Here is a 12,167-nt window from a genome sequence, read left to right on the forward strand (position 1 = left end):
ATAGTAGCTGCGTTCACTTTTTTGAGATTTTATGAACACTCTCAACTTGCCATTCTTCTTAAGTAACACCACAATTGGGGATACACAATCTATGTGCTCAATTCCATAAATGAACTCAGCTTCCTTCAACTTATCAATCTCTTCTTTTTTATCTTCTTAGCAAAGGTTTCATTGTAAGTATAAGGGCATTGCCTACTTGGCTTAACATCAATCTTTGAAGGAATTATGTGCTGACAAATGGTAGGATCAACACTCCTTAAGTCCCCATAAGACCAGACGAACACATCCTTATACTCTTTGAGCATCTTAATCAATGATTCCTCTTTAGTGAGAGATATTAGATTTGTAGCAGTATAAGAAGGCTTGGTTTATCCTTTTAGCATCCTCAGATCCATCATAAGATTTTGTTGGTTCAACCTTCTTGCTAATTGGCTACTCAACAATGATCTTGCAATTGTAAGTAGTGTACTTTTTGCAATGGGATGGTACACTCAAGGTGTCCTTTTTTTAATCTTCTTCATTTTTGTTTTCAATTTTCATCTCCGTCGTCCACACTTCTTTCAATGTTCGTTTTAGTTCACTATATTTATTTTTTCACTGAACTTGTGTCCATCGAGGCTCGCTAACAACATCAACTTTCTTAGACACATGTTTGGGAGTTTTTTCCATTTGTTGTTTTTTTAATTTTGATTACTTGGATGAGGAGGTGTTGAGAGTTTTTTGATCACTTTGTCTTTTACGCAATTATGAGCACCTACCAACATCAAGTATGAATTTTTTCCTTCTGTGTGTGGCATCGGGTTGTTTCTTACCCCCTTTTTGTTTGTTTGTTCTTGTATCATTGTTATCATCGAGGTTTTGGTTTGGAAAATCAATTTTTGTTTCTAGATTTTTTGTGACCTTGTGATTTTTCACCATCTTCACAAAAGTCTAAATATTCTTGAATGTCTAGGGTGTCATAGTAACACTCATTACTTGGATCCTTGTTCTCGTCTAGAATACTATTTGAATAGAAATCTTGGTAAAATCTTGAATAGAAATCTCGTCGTGCATATGCAAACATTGTATGTTAGCAGGCTTACCCAACGGGCACCCTCATAGAGCCATGAAATTTTGTAGTCACACTATTTTTTTGGAAAGCCTTGTATAAAAGAGGAGTTGTAATTACTGAGCCGCATCATTGTACGCTCTAAGTTGTAATCTCCTTATCTTGACCTAAAAGCCTTGTAAGCCGATCATTGGCCAATTGAGCCCTAGGTATAAAGTTCAAATTTTCAAGTTTGAACACAGACCTTTGTATCTTCTGAGCGTATGATTGAGAGTGGATACTCTAATGCATAATGTAATTCATTTTTCTCAAGGTCTGATGATCCAATTTTGATTCCAAAAAGTGCATTGTGTTCCTTGTCTCTTGTTCTTTAAATTAAGTGTAACTATTCTCAATTTTGCTATGGTTCATGACTAGATGGTGTCTATAAGCTAAATTTGATGTTTTGAATACAAAACTTATTGTTTTTTTATGTTTTGACCATAGGAGAGTGTTCCTAGACCAAAAGGTGACCATTTTGGACAGTTCTATTGCACTTTTTAGGACCTTGATCATGATGGAATGATTTTAATATCTAGCTAGATGGCAACAAGACTGTGTAGGATAGTGCCCCTAGGCCTATTATACCTCGTTTAAATTTTTGTTGAATTTTGAGTCCGTTCAAGTGTCAAAATGGCTTGACGATCGAAAACAGTGAGAATCAACAAAGGTTGACTTGCCTGAGTGTAGAGAATGATAGGTTTGCTAGTGCTGATGATAGCCTAGTTTTGTAGATTCACTTCTTGAGTTCGACACCCTCAAAGATTCTACATGCCCCATCCGAGTCGCTTTCTTGAGTATTGACATTATATTAGTGCTAGAAAGCCATGATGCAGACATCCAGTTGCAGCGACCCACTAAAATTGGAATTGCTAGAGATAGTGATCCTTAGGTGGTGGAGATCCTAGTCGTAGTTGTAGCCTTGTTGTCTTTACATTTGGATACCCATTCCATTTACATATTACCATTCAAGCGGTTAGACGTAGGGTTTAGTGCTTGGTAGAGGCTAGAAGTCAGGGACTTGCTAGATCTACTCTTGATAGGCATAGAGAGTTGTGAGTGAGATATGACAGGCATTTCATTCTACATTTTTCTCGACACTTTGAAAGTACTGTTCCATTAGCTGTTTCGCCTTCATATTTGCATTGTTTTTAGTTTCTGTTCCTAGATTCATTTCAGTACTGAGGAGTAGGCTAAGTAGCAACCATTATTATCAAATTGGGCTAAAAAGTTTAGGGCAAAAACAACAAAAGACAATAACTTTGAAAATTAGAAAATTTGATGGTCATAACTTGAAAGCTGATCAAAACCCAAAAATTGGTGCAGAAAAGGGATTACCAAATCCATAAGAAACAAGTTGGAAAGATTCATCCTATTTGGTGAAGGAACATGGATTGCGATCCATCTACCTCTCCGGCAGTTTGAATAGAGACTGATAACACTGGGTCAAGTGTGGTTCCTAACGAATGATACACAACTTTGGAGTGAAAGTGACATTGAAACAAACTCAAAATCAAGAAATTAGACAAAACTTGCAAAAACTTAAAAGATTGACCAAAATTTGTGGTTTTCCAACTTTTAGTGATCCAAATTCGAAAAGAGATTGGAATTGACCTCTACAGGGTATATGCAATTTGCTGACCAATTTTCATGTCAAACATGGATCACAATCCATGTACCATTTGAGCATCTGGGGATAATATTTGAGCAGTAGCTAGATGATACCATCTGAAACAACTTTCCTAAAAGGCACCATACCAAAAAATTGCGAAAAGTTTGTCAAATCACCAAAACTTAGGAGCTAGTCAAAAATCGTAGGGCAAACACAAAATTTTGCTTTTGATTGACAAAAGTTTGTTCAAATCCAAAACAAAGTTTGGATATAGACTAGTTACACTGCAAGTAACTAGCAAGCCAAATTTGGGGTCCAGATCTGATGGAATATGGATCACGATCCTGTATCTTTTCTTATTTTTTGGACAGAGACCATAAAAGCTTGCAATAGAGAATATTATTACAAACAAAACTTTCATCAAAAGCAAGGTAGACAAAAAAGTTTAAACAATGGGTAAAAAGTGAGCAAAAGCAATTCAAGACCAAAAACCACCAAGCAAACTTAGGGTTTGACTTTTGGGTGATTAAAATTGATTCAAATCAAACAAAAAATCATATAGTTGAGATCATTAGACCAAGGGAAAGTTGTGTACTAAGTTTCAACAAAATGTAATACAAAGGTACATGGATTGCGATCCATGTTTTTTTGTCATAGATTGAGCTCATACTTGTACCATAGCTAGAACTAGTCACATGGAGCATAGTGGTCTTTTCAAAATTGAATTTGGAGTTGATTTGTGAATTTTACAAGCAAAATAAGAATTTTTGCCAAAAGTATGATAAAATTTTACTGGCTTCATATTTTGAATAATAGAGTGGCTGTAAACTCAAAGCCTCCAACTGTTTTTGTACAGATTGCAAGAGCTAGAGGGTGCAGCTCAACATACTTTCAATCGGAGGATTTGGATGCATCAAATAAGGTAGCAGGTTGGGGTTTTGTGATAGTGATTTCTTGATATATTTGCAATTAGGTAGACTATATGGGAGTAGAAACCTTGCTGAAGGAGGTCAGGTTTGTCACATTTTGATTAAAGAGTGTCGACTAAGGACCTTTGCCTACTTAGAGCTCACTCTAGAGGAAAGTCTTTCTGATACTTATTCGAGAAAATTCTACACCTACATGGATGAAGGGTTCAAGAGTGTGAGTTGCAAAGAGGAAACTACCATGAAAGCGGGACCATCCCAACTGGCACCAATGGGACAAATGGGGATTAATAGGCACCAAGGATAAGTTTGATGTCGAGGAGAGGTGTATCGAGTCACAACTCTCTGTGTGTGTGTGTGTGTGTGTGTGTGTGTGTGTGTGTGTGTGTGTGTGTGTGTGTGTGTGTGTGTGTGTGTGTGTGTGTGTGTGTGTGTGTGTGTGTGTGTGTGTGTGTGTGTGTGTGTGTGTGTGTGTGTGTGTTCAATGGGCCAACAACATGTAACTTAAAGGCAATCACTTCGTTACCCCACCTCGAGACTCATACTAAAACCTCCGACCTCCATCCCTTTGATACACACTCTCCCACTTTATAGGCACATCCTTTCTTACTACTAGTTTCATCAATCATAAATAATCACTTTACTATGTTTCCATGGGCCAATAGCATTGTTATGGGAATTCTCATAGCTCTTGCACAATGTGATAGTGTGGGGTATCATGTAGAGGGCTAAGAAGGGACAAGTAGATACTAATGATGAGCTCAGCAATCTTTGTGTTGAGAGTTAAGAGTGGACAACTAAATATTGATGTGTGCTCAACAATTTTCATCTAGCATCATGAAATGGAAAGAGAAATTAGAACATAGGAGAGGAGATGGAGGTACTTGGCATCAATGCGGCTACCTTTGAGAGGCCACTTAGAAAGCTTCATTTTTAACTTATAGAGGTGACAAACATTTTTAGCTAGGAGAGCCTCATTGGCAAGGTTTACAAAGTTGAGTTAAAAGATGGGTATATGGTTGCCATCAATAAGTTTCTGCAATTCAACCATCAAGGAGACAAAGAGTTTAGAATAAAGATGGAGATTGTGGGCAAGATTTAGCATAAACACTTGGTGCCCTTGTTAGGATATTGCAAGGTGGTCAAAGTGAAGTTGTTAGTGTATGACTAGATGGAAGGTAGATGCTTAGTTGATAGGTTGCATGGAGATGAGGGGATGAGCTTAGCTCTCTGCACTGCACCACGCCATTATTGCATCATAATTTTGAGGATTGTGTTAGTCTGATCGAGCTCTATGCGTGGATATCTACATTGCAAGCACTTTGTGAGAATTAGCATCGATTTTCCACAACCTTCTAGGTGACATTTATCACCACCCGAGTGTTGTACTGAGATTCTATTGATTATGCGAGCCTCCCAACACTTAGGAGAACCTAGTAGGCATGTCCAATGTTTGAGGGTGACCTGCAATTAGTTTGTTGGAGAAAATTGCGTTTTTTCCCAGTGCTCAAATTGTAATTCTGACAACTTGAACATGTTCCATATAGTGTAAGGATGCTACTCATTGAGTTTGGTGTCATTTGGAATTGATTTGCTAGTGGATTTACATGTGGGTGTGTGAAGGGATTAGAGGAAAGAATCCAGGTTTTCCATAGATAAAATGCACATTGGTCATCAAAGCGGAGTGTATCGTGTTCATACAAGATATTGACAACCTCTTGGCATGCCTTCATGCCCTAGTTGAGCCGCTTGCTTCCCATGATTGACATTACAGTCTTGGTTCCATCTCTTTCCAAGATGTGATAGGTGTTGATCGTTGGGTCATGAGACATTGGCTTCGCTACCAGGGAACAAGTACCTAGACTACTGTCAACATAGACATGTCCAATAGAGATGCCTTAGATAGGTTAGTAGAAGGATAGATTAGAAGAAGAGGAGATCATGGTTTCCTTCGTCTTTGTTTTCTTGCGGTGAATTTCTTGTTGTAAGAGTGTTAGATAGTTAAGTGTTTTTAATAGGGTTAGAGTTTGGTGCAAGGTTTCGTTGGCTATTAGAGTGGTGAAGTTTACATTAGGCGAGAAAAACACAAGAAACATAAAAATTTCATATTTCATGTAGGGAGTTTTTTGTTGCGTATTTTACACTATTTCGAAGTTGAATTCTCTTGTCTTAGGAGTAGAGTAAGTAGACAAGTCCCCATTAGTACTCTCATCTTTCTGGATTGGCATGTTACTAAAGCAGTGTTTATTGTGGTGAAATTCCAAAAGAGGTTAGTGCATCTTTGCGGATTCGTGACTTAGGGCATGGATTGCATGTAGTACTAGAGTGTGTGAATGCACAACCACAATAATTTTTTTCAAAAAGTTAGTTATGAGCCTTTATGAGAGAAAATTGCGATTTTTTTTGTAGAGCTGAGCTAGAGAAAATTTGGCACCTGTGACGTGACTTGTGTGTTTGACTTGCTTGACTAAGCACATGTATGAAGATTAGTTGCAAGTTGATTCTTGGAGTGTGAGAAAGAGCCAGTCGAATTGGTGTCAAGAGGACTAATTGCTTGCTAACTCCAGCCTGCAAGGCTAAAACAAGCTATAGGATGGTGGTTGTGATTAAAAGAGTGGTATAAAGACCATAGATCTAGAAAAAGGCAAAAAGGAGCATCTCTGTGGAAAGCCCCCCATCAAGTCAAAAGTGAATTTGTGCATCAAGCATGAGTGTAAACTCAAAGTTGTCTTTTAGAGTTGAAAATTTGCTAAATTGGGATTGAGGTCAAATTAGTTATCCAAATACAGTGAAAATTGGTAAATATACTCTTGAAGGAGGATAGAATACCTTGGAAGTTGGAAAAAGTGGCCAAAAACAGGAGTGAGAGAAAAAAATGTGATTTTTTTCTTGAGTTTCTGCTAGAAAGGGGATTTTTGGCTAAGTTTTGTACCAAGAGTCTATCTTGAGGTCAAAAGGACACCTTGAGTTCAAATTTCATTTGGGAAATTTTTAAGTAAGGGTGGGAGAAATTCCTAATTTTCTCTTGAGTTTTTGCTAGCTCAAACAATTTGGGCCAACACTTGCACCACAGGAACACCTCAATGCAAGGAACATTACGAACACCTCAATGCAAGGAACATTACATACAGTCATATCTTGAATTAAATTGGTGTACACGAGATTAGACCAATGTCTATTCGGAAAATAAACGAAAGGTGAGTTAAATGATCACCTAAGACCATTAGAAGAGTCTCAATATTAGGATGTTGCATGATTGAATTTTTGGGAGGTGTGGTATGCCTATTGGAGAAATTGAGTGAAAATTATCTCAAAAGCTAACATGCAGGAGAAAATTGCGATTTTTTCCCCTAGAGAGAAGAAGACACAAATTTTTGAGAAATTTTGGTTCCACACATTGAAGAGAGATCTATATAGTATTAGTAGGCCATGGGATCAAGGAAGTTGTGCATGAATTCTTGTGGTATGCTAAAGTTGTGTATACACCATTTGTTAGCTTGACATAACTCCATCAGTGTGCTAGTTTGTGTTGAGTCTTGTACAAGCAAGGAGATTGTTACATGAGGGGAGTTGGACAAAGGTAGAAGTTCCAAGGGATCCAAAGAATTCCAAGTAACAGGTCAGGTTTCAAATTCCCATTTTGTTGATGTTCTTGAGATTGGTAATTTTGACTGTTCAAGAAGAGGTGGTCTCTAACACTTATTTTGAAAAATCTTCCACTACCCTTATGGTTGACAGAGTACTAGAGATGAGCTATCATAGTGAGGGAAATGGGGTTGGTACCTCATAAAGACCAAAAATTCCACTGACCATGTAGTTGTACTACCATTGCACTAATGTTAAGGGATCAAGGATTTATATGGACATCCATCATAAATGCTATGTTCATGAATAGTTACGAAACCCTGAGTTTCAAGAGCAAGTTGAGGCTATCAACAATGGAGACTAATATATTGACAAAAGAGGGGTTGCCTATCTTAGGACCATTAATCTTGATTTGTAGATGCAATGGGTATGACTGGGACCAAGGACAAAGTTGATGAAGGAATTGAGAAACCTCCTCTAGAGAATGATCCGAGATCTAGATTCATAGATATTAAAGAGCTTGAGAGAGTACTTGTACATGATCCTAGAGTGGGGTTATACAAGCTAACAACCAAAGAAGGGGAAAACTATTACATCAATGAAGACATGTGCCAAATGGAACTTCTCAACATCAAGCAGATGTACATGTACATCTACTAGTTGGAAATTGGAATGACCTATATTGGTAGACAATAATCAGCATGAGTATACATATGCATATATGACATGCATGGAAAAAAACTTTCCTATTGAGGAGAACCATTTTTTTGCCATGTATGTGAACCAAAAGTCTCGTAAAAAGCCTATTGAGAAGGAGGAAAGTCTTATAGACAGAGTCATAGAGATTCCACCCCATGTAGCGAGTACCTATAGGAAAGGTTTGGGATCACCCAAAGTTCTAGATCCTTGGATGAGAAGAAGTCACTTGTCAAAACTAGAACCTATCAAAGGTAGCTAAACAATCGTTATAGGGTCATATATGCCACACCATACTCAGCGGGTAAGGCCATATGTGACTACAAGAGAAGTCTAAAGAACTACACCTAGAACATCACCACCTCCATATGAAGAAGCTTTTGCAGGAGCTCCAAGAATGATGAGATATGTCGTTGAGCCAAGGCCCGTGCCTCCGTCTCAAGTTATGAAATGCATGGTATCAAAGTACGATGGATCTAGAGATCCCCATGCACATTCATCATCATTCAAGCAGGTATAGAGATCTGAGTACGTTAAAAATTTCCACATTCAATTTGAAGGTTTTGAATTGACCCTGGAAGGCACAACCCTTGGATCCAGTGTTTGAGAAAGGAAGACTATGGAAACATAGAAGCGCTATTACAAGGTTTCATTGAGGAGTTTTCCATGAGAGGTATCAAGAAAAATATGGTGTCACAGTTTCATTCTTTCAAGCGAAAAGATGGTGAAAAAGTATGAGCGGTAGCCTTATGATTCAAGCAATACATAGAGGTGACCACCATGTGAGAAACCTCAGGAAGACCTCCAAGTAGCATTGTTCATTGAGGGGCTTAAGAACGAGTGCCTCAAGAAGGATTTGCACTTGAAAAGATGCAAGACTTTAGAGAGGTCACAAAAGAATCTGTCTACCTAGTAGACAACTGCCAAATATATGGAAAAGTATCACAGGATGCGGATGCCATCTCAACAAATTCTCAGTCTACAACTAGCGAATCAAATACTACAAAAATGACACCACTACAACAAACACCGGTGAATATTGAGCACTTTGTAGAAGAGTTTGTGAGAAGAATGGGGCAGAATTTAGGAATCCAAAACCAAAGAGTGACACCGTTGAGGCAATGCTTGACATGTGGAGGAGACCATCTGAGACAACAATGCTCCATGTTGCCACAACCATATCCTAAGAAGAAGTGATGTGCCATTAAGAACAATTGGAAAAATCATACCACTGAAGAATGTTACTAAATTGAGGTTTAGTGAAAGGCCTTAACAGTCTAACTCTTAGTACCATCCAAACATGCCAATAAATCCTTAGTATCAACAAAATAGACTAGCACCACCACTGCCAAGGTATGCATTAAGGCCAGCACTTGTGACTAGTTGATAATTTGGTTGTACTTAGCTTTAAGTACCCACTTGTAAATTGGATGTGGAGACCACGAAGGTTGTGGTCATGTTTGTTGTTCTGGTCTCCATTGGCAATTTGGTTTGTTGGCGGTAGTAGGGTTTGACTTTTGAATCCATTTATACTTGGGGTAATTTGATGTAAAGTGATCCGTTGTGTGGATTTCTTCTATCAAATATAACCATTCTAAGGGGTTGTGTTGCCTTGAGTTTGGTTGGGCTGAACTGGTAGGCTGATTTGAATTGGTTGCTTTGGGTATCCATATATGCTTTGGTTTGGTCGCCAATGCTGATTTCTTTACCCAAACTTGTTTGACTTGTTTCCCCTGGGTTTGTGTAGATGTTTGTGTTTGTGCTAGCCGTGCATTCTAATTATGATTTGTTTGTGCCACGGGAGTGACATACATATGTAGGTTGAACTTAAGAGTGTCATCTTGCCAATTCGAAATTGCGTTGTACATTCACATCCACAAGACTCCTAAGATGATTACTTCATTAAAGTCAGTGTCCGCCATCATGTGAAATTGATGTGGACATTGATTGCCATCAATGTTGATTGATACATTGGCATGTCCTAAGCTAACCATTGTCCCCATGTTGGCTGCTCTTAGCTCAATTTTATTTGGCGTCACTTTTTCATCTGACAGCTTGAGGTACATTGAATACTTCATGGCATTGACTCGTGCACCGGTATCCACAAGTTCTCTTTTTGTTGATCCTTCTATAAGATGGATATTTATTTGTGTGTCTGTACCTCCAAGCCAATCTAGCTCATCTTAAATTTCTTTGATAGGAGGTGATACTATTTCCAATTATCAAATTGGAGTTGTGTTTTGTCATTCTTTACGCTTCACAATCTACACTTCGCTTCCTCCTTGGCGTAGTCTTGGACAGCTAAAGCTTTTTGTGTCAGGCCAAGGGCCAGAACGGACATGCAGTCGAGGGGTACTATATTAGAGGGCTAAGAGACTATATATGGCATGGTTGGGTGGAGAGTTGCATAGTCTAGTCCCCTCTAGTCGTAGATTGGTATAAGAGCTCAAGGGACAGGGGAGGGAGGAGGGGAAAATCAGACATGGAGATGGAGTCCTTGCATGGCTATGCACATTCTCTCTCTCTCTCTCTCTCTCTCTCTCTCTCTCTCTCTCTCTCTCTCTCTCTCTCTCTCTCTCTCTCTCTCTCTCTTTAAGCATATCACGGCTCTCTCCCTTTCTCTCGCCCGCCTTGACAAGGGAGGAAAGGGCATGGAGGAGCAACGTGCAAGTATGGAGGAGCAGCAAGATCGAGACCTTATGAAGGTGCATGAAGCATGTAGGGTCAGGGCACTGTCAGGGCTTCTTGTAGCGTGCAACGTAAGCATCTATGGCATGCTTTTTGAAGGGAAGGAAGAGGGAACTATCATTTACATACACACAGATGCTTGCGATGACCTTCACCAAACTAACAGCAGAGAGGCTCATCGTGTTCATGGTGTCAAGAGATGCAATTCTTGTTTCTGGGTTGCCTGCAATCAAGCATCATATGTTGTAGCGTGATCTTCTCTCTCTTGGCTCTATGTTTCCTCCAACCCACCATGGTTAGGGTTGGGTGACCTTGAGTTCATGGGTAACATGACCTCGACTAAGAGATCATGGTAAAACCATCCACAAGAAATCCAAGGTTCGGAAAGGCATCGAACTTTGGAGATTAAACTTGGATTTGAGAGTTGAGGCTCATCACTTAAAGGTGATAATCTTCCCAATCGGAGATTTGAATTAGTCACGAACTTCTAAGACCTCAATGATTGAAAGCAATCATCGACAAGCAGAAGCTTCAAATCTTCACGACAAAGAGGTATGCATTTTTTGCACTTTTCTTGTCTGGCTAGTTCCAATTATGCAATTGTCATTTGTTATGCTCGAGCAAGGCTCACTTGGCCTCCAAGATGATGTTTTGATCGTTGACAAAGGATCAATAACTGAATATAAAAATCTAAATTTGGTACATTGACACCCAGGAGTTGGCATAGGCATATCTATAAGGGCAATGTCAGAAGCAAGCCTTCCTTTTTCTTGCTTATGGTATGGTACCTACCCACAGTCTGAAGTATGCTATGAGCATATCGATTTGGGGGAGCTTTACCACTGTATGGCATGACCGTTCAATGGGTGATGCTAGCTTGAGAAGCCGATAGGGGTTTCTCAATTTTTGTGTTCTGTATTTGCATTTTTGCTAGGACATGGTTCCTAGGCAAACTTTTCCAGAGTTTTTGTCGATCAAGACAAACCTATATGGTCAAGGACAACAGTAATCAAGCCAAGCAGGTACGATGTACATACCTTGCAAGTATTTTTTTGCTTTTCAATACAATGTACAATTTGACAAGGTCGATTTTATGTGAACGCTTGACAATGTCAAATTTCTTTTGCTATAACATTTGTAAGTTGGCAATAAGTTGGCAAGAGTATCTGTTAGCTATGAGCACAAGAACTCCATGAGTACTTATGTGAAGCAAGGCTTCAATTTTGGCATGTGGCATCGAGGTTTCCAAAGTTTGGAGTATTCTATTAGCACACAAACTTGGGGGAACTCTCTCTCTCTCTCTCTCTCTCTCTCTCTCTCTCTCTCTCTCTCTCTCTACTAATTCTCTGAAGGGATAGTGAAATTAGATATGATTTTAACAAAACCTTTCTAAGTCGGTATGGTAACAGGAAGGGCTAAGATCCATTTGTTTAGAAGGGCTACAAGCCATCTACTTTTGAATGGCTAAGAGACATCTGTTTGTAAATCATCAATTCTTGCTATCAAGATCGAGCAATCCTATCCAGTCCAATACCCATCGATTCTAGTGGACAAGCAGGAGTCTTACCATTAG

This window comes from Adiantum capillus-veneris, chromosome 13 (genome assembly GCF_014529385.1).
Source record: "Adiantum capillus-veneris isolate H3 chromosome 13, ASM1452938v2, whole genome shotgun sequence".
Taxonomy (NCBI): Eukaryota; Viridiplantae; Streptophyta; class Polypodiopsida; order Polypodiales; family Pteridaceae; genus Adiantum; species Adiantum capillus-veneris.